The 13,774-nt window shown below is 44.2% G+C and overlaps 1 protein-coding gene across 7 annotated transcripts in view; it reads left to right on the top strand.

The window, feature by feature from the left end:
• The window catches only part of PDE4D (phosphodiesterase 4D), a 741,318-nt gene that overhangs the window by 617,009 nt on the left and 110,535 nt on the right, over positions 1-13,774 (top strand). The window lies entirely within an intron of this gene.

Genomic DNA, 13,774 nt, shown 5'->3' with positions numbered 1-13,774 from the left:
CCCTGCCAGTCTATTTTATATGACCTTTCTTGAGGCTTCTTAGCGGATATCCTAAGCTGACCTGGAGTCTTTTTTCAGGATATATGCTTCTGGAGCTTACACTCTCCTTGATGATACTAATATCTCTAAATGTTTATTGTGTGTGTGCTTGTGCCCAAGATTTATTGAACATTCCTGTAGCATCATTCATACCTCTGTTCTTGGAAACATAGTGACGCTTTGACCTGTGCCTACCTTGACCTGGATTGGTACTGATATCTTCCAGTTATGCTTGCCCATTTAGATTTGCTGCCAGGAAGTAGATAATGACTTGTCTTAAATTTATGAAAAGGGTCTATCATCCTTGCTTTTTTCACACTGAACAAGGAAGGGACAAGAAAGAGGGGAAAGTTCAGCTCAGTTAGTGGGCTTGTGCTTAACTAACTGCTTTTGGAGTTTTTGTCTGATTTATAGTGAAATTCTAAGCAGAATTACTCCTGTCTAGGCCCATTGAAATCAATGGTCTTAAACTGGAGTGACTCTACTTAGATTTCAGTCATCAGCAAACATCTTTGGTCCCCTTCAGTCCAGCTCCATGGAATAATGAGATGCCTCCAATAATGAGTCAGCAAAACCAAGATTTTCCAGATGGAGCATCATTTTGCAAACATTTGATGTGTTCAGTCAAATAGTGACAGCCTACTATAATTTGTTTTTGTTCTTCTTCTTTCCCCTGTTTTGTGAACTTCTAATTGCAGATGTTAGGCAATAGCAGAATGTCACTGAAGGAGTCGACCAGCTTTCTGAACAAACTGTCCAACATGAACTGTACAAGTAAAAGAACCAAATGTGATCTGAATCCCCCTATAGTTCTAATGGACCATTTGTTACCATAAAGTCCACACAATTGCTTTCATTAACGTGATGATGTTCAGAATGCTATTCATTCCATTTATTTCTGTCCTTCTCCCAAGGAACTGTGAGTGGCTTATCCCATTTTATCCTTGCAAAGTTAGGCTGAGAGACAGTAGATCTTCCACATGGGTTATCTGCCCTGAGTTCAATGCTTTGGCGAAGTGGGAGTGGGGTGGGGTTCCCCCACCTTTCCCACAACATTGTGGTACCTTTGTGCACCTGTGGGGTTTCCCTGGTTTTTCTCTGATCTTTCTCAAACCTGCTTTGCTCTGAAGTTTTGAAGAAAATATGAAAGATCGCAGTAAAGCCTAGATGGCTGCTGTGTAGCTGGATAAATTTGGATTTTCGTCCCACATGGCAGCCATTTTCCCTGACCTTGTCCCTGTAGCAGTCTAGTGTTGACAGGTCCCCACCTGACATAATGATGTCACCAGTGACACACAGACAGTCACTTCTGGAAGTGACTGCCAGAACTGCTCTAGTATTTGGGCAAAAACTCTATGGTTTTTGCCCAAATACCCGGGCTTCACCTGGTGATGAGATGACATCACTTCCAGGCATACAGGAAGTTCTGTCAACACATCACTGACAATGTCATGTCACTGTCAAGTGCACCCTGCAGCCAGGAAGCCCCCCCCCCCACATACCAGTTGCCTACCATTTCTTCCCCTACCGGCCAGCTGAGCAGTGGGGGGGGGGCAGGGGCAGTAGGCTGGCAACCCTACTGCAGGCATTCCCTCCCTCAGGACCACCAGGGTTTTTTTTTTTACATTGGCACTAGAATATTGTTATATCAATATACCACTGAAACTGCAGGAAAGCAGTGAGGATTTACTCTGTGCAACACAAATGAGAACACTTCCAGGCGCTTACTCAAAAGTGAACTACTTTTATTGTTTGAGTATGCTGCTTGCAATTTGTGATCACGCTGTGATCCAAGCAGAGGAGTGATTGCACATCACTACAGCAAAGGGGAAAGCATAACAGCACTAGGACAGCAGCATCACTGAGAATGGAAATTACCATCAAGCTAACATTTTAGGCTTGAGAGTGGGTTTTAGGATTCTAAACAATAATTCATGACAATTATGCCCAAGGTGTGTATTAATGGATGTGTTAAATATTATTCAGCTACTGTAAGAGCATATAACCCTGTTGCATTCTTGGCATGTTTTTCTAATAGTATTCAACTTTGGCTTTCTACCATACTATAAAACATCTCAATAAGCTTTATATGATAACAGAAAGTTGCTTTGTCCTGAATCTGACAGCCAGTTCCCACAACTGGTTTGATGCAGCGAGCAACATAGTATCGCCTGAGTATTCCCAATTTTAGTCAACCATGAGGGGAAAAAACAGAAAAAGAAGAATTGCATATGGTGACTTCTCCATGTCCTTTCCACATCACATCAGAATTATGCACTGGCCCTCACTTTTACTCCCTTTGACTCTCCTCTTACCCTCAAAGCACAATAGGACTAAACCATCAGAAGTTACATATGGGGCCAAAGCAGGGCAACCGTATTCAAGCAGCTGCCAGCCAGTTCCCCAAAAAACGGTAAAACAGTTTTATTGAATTATCTGCTTTAGTACGTAATATTTTATAAACTAACCATATGGGAAAAGGGCATAGATAATATATTTGCAACAACTGAAGTGAGGGGTTGTGGCTCATTGTTCAAGCACATACTTTGCCTGTTGTCCGGGTAGGTAAGTCAGTGGGCCCATGGGCTTGAACAGATGAGATAAAGCTCCTCGTGGGTCTCATCCATCCACAAATTGCAAATTGCAGGCTTGTGCAACTTCAATTTGACTTGGAGTCTAGAGGGGGAAGGGATGAGGAAGGTAGTTTAATCCTTCAGCCTCTGTTCTGTTTTGCTATTTGGAGTTTTTAAGGGAGACAAAATGCTTGCTTTTGAAGGGCCTTTTCTCCTTTTAAATGAGACAGCTGAGCGGGGGAGCTGGATTCAGATAGTGAAATGGAGGCTGAAAGAATAAACCTTGTCAGTCTGCGCAACGTGGCTGAGGCAAACAGAAGCTGTAGGAGCCTGCGATGCACGGGGCAAGCAGCACAGTATTTTCTCTTTGGACCCAGAGTCAGTATGAAGACTTCATAAAGGACACATTTGCCATATAAGTTGCAGGGAGGCAAATCGGTGGCTGATATCAGGAACAGATAACCAGGGGAAGGCAAGAACAACTGTACATGGGAGAATAGCATTTGATTGTGTTTGGGTGGCCAAATATCTGAAGATAACCACAAGCAGCAGAAATATGAGCATACCTGCCGGTTGCCTATATCCAACTCAAAGAAATACTACTAGAAGCAAGAGGAATATTTCCTCTTTTTGTTGGCTCTTGCATTGTTCCAAATCACTTTTGCAATTGTTTTGTAAATAGCACTAAAATGTGTGTATGCATATGTTTACACACTGTTCACAATCTAGTGTTCAGTTATACACATTTAAATGCGATTGAAATGACTGACACTTGCAAGCTCCCATCATGTTAGATCATGCCCCCCCTCTGTTTATGAATATTTATTTATGCATATCTCTTACTTTGCCAAAAGGATTGCTTATTAAATATATAGATATATATATAAGCCTTCTTTTCTCCCAGGTAACTGGAACCCAAGGCAGATAACAACAATTTAAAAGAAAGTATAAAAACATAATTCTAAAAATAATAAAATTAAAACAATCATCAGGAAAAGAAAGCTTTAAAATTCACACAGGAAAATCAAGCACATTTGCGAAGGGCCTGTCTGGAAGATATGAAAGAGAACACATATAATGAAAACGAATGTATTTTGCGTGTACGTGTAGCGAGTCCTATGAAAACTCACCTTTCCGGATCTGTTCAGCCTTCAGTTCTGTTTTTTCACATTCTTGTCTCTTCCAGTACAATCCTATACAGACTTGCATCCTGCTAAGTCCATTACAGTCAATAGACTTAAGAGGGCATAACTTTGTTTAGGATTGCATTGTTTGTTACCTCCCTTTCATAGCTGAGGGATTTCATTCTTTGTTTTCTGTGCTGATAGACACTGCAGTCTACGTCATATCTCCATCTATGTATATAAATGACCCTGACCACTCTAACTGCTGCAATATATCTTTTGCACTGCTGTTTTTTTTCCCCTCAGCAACCAGCTGTGCTAAGGTGATATTCACAAAACTCGAGTACTGTGCAAGGAATTTCCTAAAAGCAGTCCCTCTCTGTTCTACTGAAAAGCAATGAGAAGGTGATCTTTTAGACCCCAATCCTAATCTCATCAAAGGGTTTTCCATACCAAGCAGAGTGAATCCCTGGTCTTAAATCTAAAGCACTGCATATCTGTCCAAAGGCAACCTTCCATCATTCCAAAGCAAATTGCCCTATTTTAAAATCTGCAACCTGGGCAAATTACTTTCTCCCCCCCCCCCCCCCGCCGCAGGCTGAGGATTATTGGTACAGTTTGCTACACGGCCTAATGCCTGTGTTCAAAGGATGTTCAAGGTTAGATGGGTGTATAGGTTTCTGTTGGTATCCATTATTAAACTACCATGCAATAAAAGCATGCCGTGGTTAAGATTCCCATATAGTTGTATAAGTAGTATGCAATCGTATATGTCATATGTCTTTTGTTAACCACATGATTAAAATAAGCTGCATACTTTAAAAGACCAACAGAACTCCTATTTGCCCAGTGACTTAAAAGTACTTTTAATTGTTAATACTTAAAAAGAAAATCCGCAAGGAAGAGATAATATAACATATACCAGTGGAGAAGAGAGCAGAGCTTGACTGCCATAAAATCCAGCCATATTAACTGCATGTGAGAATTAACCCAGGCCCAGTCATTTGGGACACTTGAAAAGGAAGGTGCCTTGACTGCGCTGTAAAAGCAGTTCAAGCCAGCCCTGACAGTTCAAGCCAGCTGGGAGACGGGCATGTGAGTGCCAGTGAGCGTCACAGAGGGAGGGTGATTCCCTGACAAAATCACACCTTCATTTAGGCATGTTCTTGCACATGTCCAGATTCCAAGCAGTGACACCCTGGAAGCCTAAACTGACCTTACGGTAGCAATGTCATTTCTGCTGACACTTGAAGAACTAGCAGGGCAGGCTTTTGCAGTTACTCCAGTCTAACCTGTTGATTTTAACGGCAAAACTCTGCACAGAATCACTTTCTTAGGTTCTGGGTTAAACAGGCATTGTTGTGGTCCTTCCACTTTGAAGGAGTCTGCTAGAATAATTGGTAAAGTAATTTGGAGGGTTTTTTTTCATATTTCCACCCCACCCCCACCCCCAGGATGCAGCCAAGTGTCTGATAGGTAGCAACAGTGTTCATCTGCAGTGGAACAGCGGGATCTGAGTCCAAGGGCATCTTAAAGCCCAACAAGATCTACAGGCGATGAGCTTTTGAGAGTTAAAGTATCTGAAGAAGGGAGCTCTGATTCTTGAAAGCGCTTACCCTGAAAATCTTGTTGGTCTCTGTGCTGCCACTAGACTCAAATCCTCCTATTGTCAGTTGTGTTCCTGGTGGCGTGTATTGTTTCAGATCCCCAAAACATTCAGATTGCAGAACTTCAAAATGCAACACTCTCTAGCAAAGTAGTCAGATCCTGTTTTCAAGAAAGGCAAGGGAAAATGTGCCAGCCAGGTAGGCCCGCTTGATAACCGAGATCCCGAATTAGACACAATACCTGTTGGGGGAAATTATATATAGTTAATTAGAAGGGAGAAGAGAAGGGGGGGGATCGGTGTTGTCAGTCGCTAACTCCTTTTTCATTTTTAGCCAGGCTTAAGCAACCCTAGGGTAGGATTTCTAATTACAATCGTTTGGACACTACTTGTAACCAGAAAAAGGGGGGGGTAGCTGCAATCGGCAACCCTTTTTAAAACGAGCGCTTCCTTGACAGTCGCGTGCTCTCTTCGCCTGCTACCGCCGAGCCCTTGTGGAGAAATCCCGTCCCCGCTAGCCGACTCCAGGCCAGAGATTCCGCGCAGCCGAAGCGCCGTGCACAAGAGTAGCCTCCGAGGGTTGGTTTCTGATGTCGCACGAAGCATGATAAGAATGCCTATTGACGTCAGCAGAGTCATCAGCAGGGAGGAGGGCAGCCCCGCTCGCGAAACCGCACCGAGCCCGTCGCAGCGCTCTTGAAAATTAAAAGCCGCTGTTCGCGGGCGGGGGAGCCGAGCAGGCTGCGGCTCTGGCCGAGCTCTTCGGCTGCTTTTGCATTGCCTGTAAATCGGGGGGGGGGGGGGGGGAGGCGGTGACAGCTGCAGGGGAGCCGTGAAGGCGCTTGAAATGCACCCAAGCCAAAAGAGCAAAAAACAAACCCACCCTGGATTTTTCTGAGACTTCATTGTTTTCTAGGAAAACAAGCTCTGCCACCTATGCGGGCGGTTGGTCAGAGCCCTTTGGCCGGGGAACAAAACCCGTTTCAGATCGCCCCGAGACGTAAATTTTCTGGGTTGGATCAGGAAAGGTTGAAAAGCAAGCCTGTACTTACTGAAAGCTTTCCAAAACCGGCCACCTTGTGTGTGTGCTTGAGTGTCAGTAACAAGGGCTCCAGGCACTATTGCGGAAGATTTGAGGGTGTTTTCCAAGGAACCTCGTTTGTTTGTTTGTTTGCTGTGGAATGAAAATGAATGCCTGGGATTTGGGACCTGTGAGCAACAGCAGTGGCCTGTTGGTTCCCAAGGTGCCGCAACAGCGTCTGTAAACTGATCCGTTCCGGTGCCCTTGAAATACTCCTTTGGGATCCCAGAAAGAAAGGAAGCCATAGAGGAATCCTCCTTTGCTGAGGCAAAACCTCTCCAGCTGAAAAGATTTGCAGTGTGTGGGCTGGCAAAGAGGTGGACGGCCATTCAGTTGCTACTACCTGTTAGTGGAAATAAGTGGGATAGAAGGGGCTGGGAACAACCAGGGCAGGGGTAATTTACCACCACTGAGAATTTCTTTTTATTTAAGTATTTGAGGGCTGTTTTTTCTCCCCGAAGGGACTCAAAACAGCTTAAAAATAGTTCTAGATTGTAAAAAAAAACAAACCCACCCAGATCTGGGCTGGTCCCAATTTGGCAGATTGACTTCCGCAGGTCCCAGCCGCCTGGGAGCCAAAGGGCCCTGCCCCTCATGCTCAGGGGCTCCTGCTTCTGGTCCTGCTCAGGTTAAGTACCTGCAGAAAGAGGGAGAGGGAATCAGCCTAGACAGATTTTAGCTTCTGCAGCAAGCTAGAGGATCTTCCTCCCTTGGTTGCATCCTCTGCCCAGAGTTGGTGGGTTGGAGGTGATAGAAGTATCCCCGGTTTAATTGTATTTGATCATTCTGTGGAAATCGCTCCAGGGATTTTTCTGGATCAAAAGGAAGGTTAGAAATAGAGTTCCAAAACAACATCGATGCGGTCTATCCGCCAGACACACAAAGACATCACACTGAGCGGGCAAACACAACTGCAGGGAGAGGGGGAACACAATGCCCAGTTAGAAAAGAGACCACAAGTCCTACTGGCCCTGTGCCATGAAAACAGGAGCTGTGGTGCCTGTTTCCACAACTTCCTGAAGGGCGTGCTGAAGGACAGTCACAAATCACTGCCCCCCCCCCCCAGACCACAGGAATACAGGCTTACAGGCTGCATAAGCGGGCTATAGTGATCTCAATGATGTGAAGCCCTTCTATAGCTGAATGGCAGAAGAGGGTGAAACCCACAGACAGGCAGGTGATACAGTCTGCAAATATCGTGTCACACACTTGACATACAAACACAGAGTGCTGATGCATCTTTCATATTCTGGGTCAATGGGAGTAAAACAAACCGTGTCAGGAGATGGTGCTCCCTAGGTTCGAAGGCTGGACTGGCACTCTGCATAGGCTACTCCACCCCACAATAGCACACGAATGCTAGAATCACAGCTTCTTATGTGAGTGTTAATTGAAAAAGCAGAGGAAAATTTGTCTCATTTATGCTACACAGATACCTTGATTATGAACACAAGGAATTAACATCTTTACAAGTAACCAATCTGTGGGTTGCAGGTTTTCTTTTTGTTTTGTTTTTTTTAAAAATTCCAAATTCTAGACTCAAGTTTCCTGGCGTGAATATACAGTTAGAGCTCGCTCAGACACAAAAAATAGATAATGCCTTTTTAAAAACAAAATAGCACAATACAGTATGAAAGGTTTAGAGTTCTGTAAGAACTTTTCATCTATTTTATCCACTTTATTTTGAGAGCCAGTAAAGTGTGGTGGGCAGAGGGTCTCACAAGGACCTCATGTGCATATGCATCACACGAAGAGGTAGAAATCTGAGGTGGCAGAATGGGCATTGCAGGTGAGGGGAGTCACATTTTTAATGCTTCGCCGTATATAAATTCCTTGAAAATTAAAAAAGATAGAAAAAGGTTCTAGTATATTCATTTGCATGTGCTAGTTTACTACTTACAGGGAATTTCTAAAGTAAGAGAATGTTTATATCTATATATCACAATGGCAAACCACCTCTGTTAGTCTCTTACCTAGAAAACCTCAGCAAGGGGGGGGGGGGGTCACCATAAGTCAGCAATGATTTGAGGGCACTTTCCACCCCCTACCTCCCACATATACTGTATACCAGTGTTTTCCAATCTCTCTTCGATGGAGGAACCCCTAAATTATTTTTTTCAAATTCTAAGGAACTCCTCCCCATGAAAACATTTACAGGACAGAAAAAGTTAATGGCAGGGACTCCCAATTATACATACACAAGTGGGGATCCACAAGGACTTGTGGGGAGTATCTCATTTTTCCTCCTCCCCACCCACCATGTCCTCTTTCTCTTCCTTGCTCCCTGTAGCCTCTCGCTTTTTTCTGCTTCCTTGTCTCCTTCTCACCCACCATTTGGGGGTGGGGGTGGGGGGCTGCTATTGAACAGTAGCAAACAGCCATGTCAGGGTAAGTCATCTGTTTATGAAGTGGTTGCTTCTGGGCCTGCCCCCAATGAGTCCTCCCTCAAAGGCCAAAACAACCCTGAAAAGGGCCCTGAACCCTCCCCCCGGCTTTTACTGATAGCAACCAAGCTTGGAATACTGGATGAACTGTTATGGTTGCCTAGCAACTACTACTGAGGGCATCTGGTTAAAACTACAGAAGCTCCTTTTATCATTTTGGAGTCCCTCCCATGTATTTTTTTTTTTAGATTTTAATTTTTTTTGCAAACCTGAGGCATTTTTCAGGTGTCGAAGAACATCTGTCTTGTCCATTCATTGTTCTAATCTCCAGATTTAAGTATCATCATATCAAGGCCACTTCATTATTAGTATATAAGTTATATAAATCAGGTTATATAACCTTAATAACCATGATATTTTGGGGGATATTTTTTGTGATGTTTCAAAACACCATGGTTTCTCATGTAACGCCTGACTATGTCCTGGTTGGAAAATGCTAATCCTATTATATAAAAGGCAAAGCGTATTCAAGACAACTCACTTCCTACCCCTGGTGCCCCATCAGAGGGTGCTGCTGTAGAAGGAAGCCCAGATGAGGCAAGCCAGAACTCCAGAGAGCGCACCACAGTGCGAAACCCAGGCTGGGATCAGGCTCGGAGCAGGCAGCAATGCCTGCCCCGCACCTTCACCCAGCTGGGATCAGGAATGGAGCAGGTGGCAATGCCCGCCCACCTCCACCTTAAACCAGCTGGCATCAGGAGCGAAGCAGATGGCAATGCCCACCCCTTGTCTTCCCCCAGCTGGAATCAGGATCAGAGTAGGTTGCAATGCCCGACCCCCCTCATCTTCACCAAGCTGGGATCAGGAGCGGAGCAGGTGGCAATGCCCACACCCTGCCATCACCCAAGTGGGATCAGGAGTGGAACAGATAGCAATGCCCACCCACCCCCTTCACCTAGCTGGGATCAGGTGTGGAGCAGGTGGCAATGCCTTCTCCCTTCACCCAGCCTGGATCAGGCGCGGAGCAGAAGGCAGTGTCCGCCCCCACCGTTCAGCCTGCTGGGATCAGGTGCAGAGGATGTGGCCATGCCCACCCACCCCCTGCCTTCATCCAACCGAGATCAGTGACAGAGGAGGAGGGAATGCCTGCCTACCCGCCTTCCCCTTTCTAGAGCCTGTTGTATTTTTTCCACAATGGGCTTTGTTGCTAGTATAAATATAATTGTTCACCTGCTGTTTGAAGGGGAATAATCTACAACCTCAGCAGCCTTCAACCTCATTACCGCCTCATTTTGCTGTGAAGCTCACTGGTTGTCCTGGGGCTAGTCATTCTCTCTCAACTACTTCAAAGGGTTGATGTGAGAATAAAAGAGAGGAGAACCATGAATGCCATTTTGAGCTGTTTGGTGGAAGAGTAGGACAAGTCAGTGTGATGTGGTGGTTAGAATTTTGGACTAGGGTCCTGGAGAACCAGGTTCTAATCTTCGCTTTGCCATGGAAGCATGCTGGGTGACATTGGGCTACACTATCAACCAAACCTATCTCACAAGTTTGTTGTGAAGAGAAAATTAAGGAGAGGAGAACTATGTAAGCTACTTTTAGTCTCCACTGGGTATAAATGAAAGTTTTTTTTTTTAAGATGGAGCCCAGAAGGGAGGTATAACTGCTTGGACCAACTCTGAGTTGGGAAATTCCTGGAGATTTGGAAGTAGATTATGGAAAGGGACGTCAACAGGACAGTTTACCCTCCAGAGCAGCAATTTTCAACAGGGGTAGGGACTTCTGTTGCTGGAGATAAGTTTTAATTTCAGGATATCTCCAGGCCCTAGCTGGAGGTTGGCAACCATATTGAACATGAATGCTACATGAACAAGGAAGCCTTCCACCAGTATTTCTCTTCCTTTCTGTCTCTGCCAAACAAGTCTCACACAGAGTTATTATGAGAATAAAATGGAATAATTCAATATATATCATCCAGAACTTCATGGGGAAAGATTGAGATATAAATTAGATTTTTAAAAAAGCATGTTCCCAAAATGTAGACAAAAGTTTCACTGGAAGTTTGTTCCATTGCAGAAATGAGGTCTCCTCCTCCATTCATATTGTTTCAAGTCCACATTTCCCGAAGTTGTTGCTGTTTGGCTTCATCACTCTTCTGTCTGTGTCACTTCCTGTTTAGTTGGGTTCCTCTGTTGTGTCATCCTGAACTCATACCCTCGTCTCTGCCCCATCTACCCACTTTCTCCTTTTCTCAGCATTGCTTCCTTTTCCTTGTCGCCTGGTATCTCAATTAAACAGAATCCTTTTGCCATGCAGTACGTGCTCAATATCATCCTTCCTAAGCCCTAACTCATTTTTGAGTGATGTCTCATAAACATACTCCTTTTGTATCTTAACAATGGGACAGTTGTTGGTTCTTTTATTGCATGCCCTCTTACTGCAGAGGAGGAGGTAAAAGTCAAACTTTTTTTTTACAGAGATGTTCTTTTTGTGTATGCAGGTTTGCACATGTTCAGTGGAGGAAGCAGTTCTTGTTTTACAGAATTGTCTGTTCCACTATGAATTGCAGAGATCCTGAAAAACTAGCACTAAACATTTTATTTTATTGTAAACATTTCTATGCTGCTTTTCTGCCCAGATAGGGTCCCCAAGGCAGCGACATTAAAACATTTAAAACTTTAAAGCAGAATTTAAAATAAAGTATGTATAAAATAAACAATTCAATAACAACATATAGGCATACAAACAGAACACAGCCAGTGAGGACCAATAATTATTGGAGGTACACCAAAAAAATCCCCCCAAAGTCTTCAACCGCCAGTGGAAGACAATGATAGAGGGAGCCAGACAAATCTCAAAACTGCCTCCAGGCATGCATGGTTTCTACAGTGTCTGTGGGATCTGCTGGAAGCATGAGATAGAGCTGTGTCAACCATATATTAGTGGTAACTCAGCCCATATCTTTGGATGACCTTTCCCAGCAGCTTTACATATCTGTTGAAAAGCATGAGGGAAAACATAGAACATTGCAGAACCCAGTTGGCCAGAGGCCAAGGGCCAGAGCAGCAGTCCCCTATCCCCACACTCTGAAACCTACCTTCAACGTAGGACCAAAATAGGTTTATCAGTCTCGCTGTGGGGTGGGGGATCCCCCACTCCCAGCCTTTGCCCCCTGCCACCTCTCACCTGGCTGGCAGGCGGCAGGGGGGGAGGTCTGAAAACTGGCCTAGAAACCCCGCAGCATGCTCCTGCGCGCTCCGGAACCCTTCCACATCATGCTGGGAATTACATCATTCCGGCACGACACGGAAGTAACTGGTCCTGCAATTAGATACTATAGCTAAAACAAAATTGCAGAACTGGCAGCTCAGACACAAAGAGAAATATGAAAGAAAAACAGCAAGTTTCTACTCCATCTCTGCTCTGTTTGCCTAGGCGTTGTTCTATAGTTGACATTCAGAATATTGCTTTAGTACCATACATACTGAGCTGTGCTGGGACTAAAACTGGTTATGTCTTCAATATACTAAAAATTGGTAGTCAGTTTTAAAACATTGCAGAGTTTCATGGCAGAATTCCTATTGTAAATCTCATTGAAAACTGGAACATTTAAGCTTTTAAATGAAGGAAAAGGTGCCAGCTAGTATATAATGGGTTTTAAACAAAAGCAAACCCCAGAAGCATTTGTACATTCAGATCATCTTCCTGTAACAATAAACGGGATATGCCTGGAATTGTTATGGGATTCAGTAAGGAAAGATAGAACAGCAGTTATTATATGATGTGAAACAGTTGTTTATAAGATGTTAGTATCCTGGATAGTGTTCATACCACGGGTTTTATGTTTCATATGGAATTAAAGGGTTTTTTAAAATTTACTTGGTTTTATATTAAATGATATTTCTTCTTACACTTTTACAGCAAAAAAAGTGCACTTCCTTTATAAAAGACGTGTAAACTTGGTTGCCTGTTGACACTTAAAAATGACATTTACCATAAAGTCCAGTGTCCTGATTTTCAAGAAGTGTACACAGGTACCCTTTGGTGGTGGCACACAATTGTATCATCATGCCATGTTGGTACATCAGTTCTTTGCAGGAATGAGACTGGCAGTATTAATGAAACCACCCGATCCATGGCAGGGACCCTACTAGGATCTTGTAAGAGCAGCAAAAAGCGTTGTTATCCAGAAGTTGAATATCTAGAACACTTGGTTAACTAGCATCACTCAGATGGCCAGCTCTTGATCCTCAGCCCCCACAGCCCCAGGTCTTGAGGTGCACACATGCCCTGCTCCTGCCTCTCCAGCCAGCCATCTTGATCCCTCCAGCCATCTCTGGGCTTTGCCAATTAACATCATCTCCATCCTCTTTGAGAGCCTCTTTCTCTTCAGTTTGCCTTGAACTGTCAGTAGCCAGCTTTGCTTTGGGGTTCCTGGGAAGCTGCCCCTCTCCACTGCCTTCTGTGCAGGGCAGCTCTATGGCTTGGGAGGAAGGGGAAGGATCCCACCAGGTGTGGGGGCTGTTGCCATGACTTTCTGGGGTGATGCTTCATCACCAAAGTCTCCTCAACAGTAAGCCTGAATATCCAGCCCTTTTGATTAACTCCCATTCTTTGTAAGTGCAGGCTATCAAAGCTTTTACTATGCCTTCTCCTCAAATCTGGATTAGAATGGTTTTTCCATGTGTGAAATCACAAATCTGCCCCTGGATTCCATTTATTTTTTTAATATGGCACAGCATACTTGGCAACACTGTTATCATTGGAGCAAGGCAAATATTGCTGTATTAGCATGCTATCCACCAGAAGATAGTGACGTATATTGAAATTTGGCCACAAGAATGGACTGTAGCTGAGTAGTGTTGGTTCTTTAATCTTTGCTTCTAAGCCTGTTTAGCACAGTAGAGTTTACACCTTGGTTACTGGAATGCAGACAGGTCTATGATGAGGGCTGTGATTGGTGTAGT

The sequence above is a fragment of the Eublepharis macularius genome, chromosome 8 (genome assembly GCF_028583425.1).
Source record: "Eublepharis macularius isolate TG4126 chromosome 8, MPM_Emac_v1.0, whole genome shotgun sequence".
In the NCBI taxonomy this organism is placed as follows: Eukaryota; Metazoa; Chordata; class Lepidosauria; order Squamata; family Eublepharidae; genus Eublepharis; species Eublepharis macularius.
The sequence above is the reverse complement of the archived record's forward strand: the minus strand, read 5'-3'. Positions and strand labels throughout refer to the sequence as shown.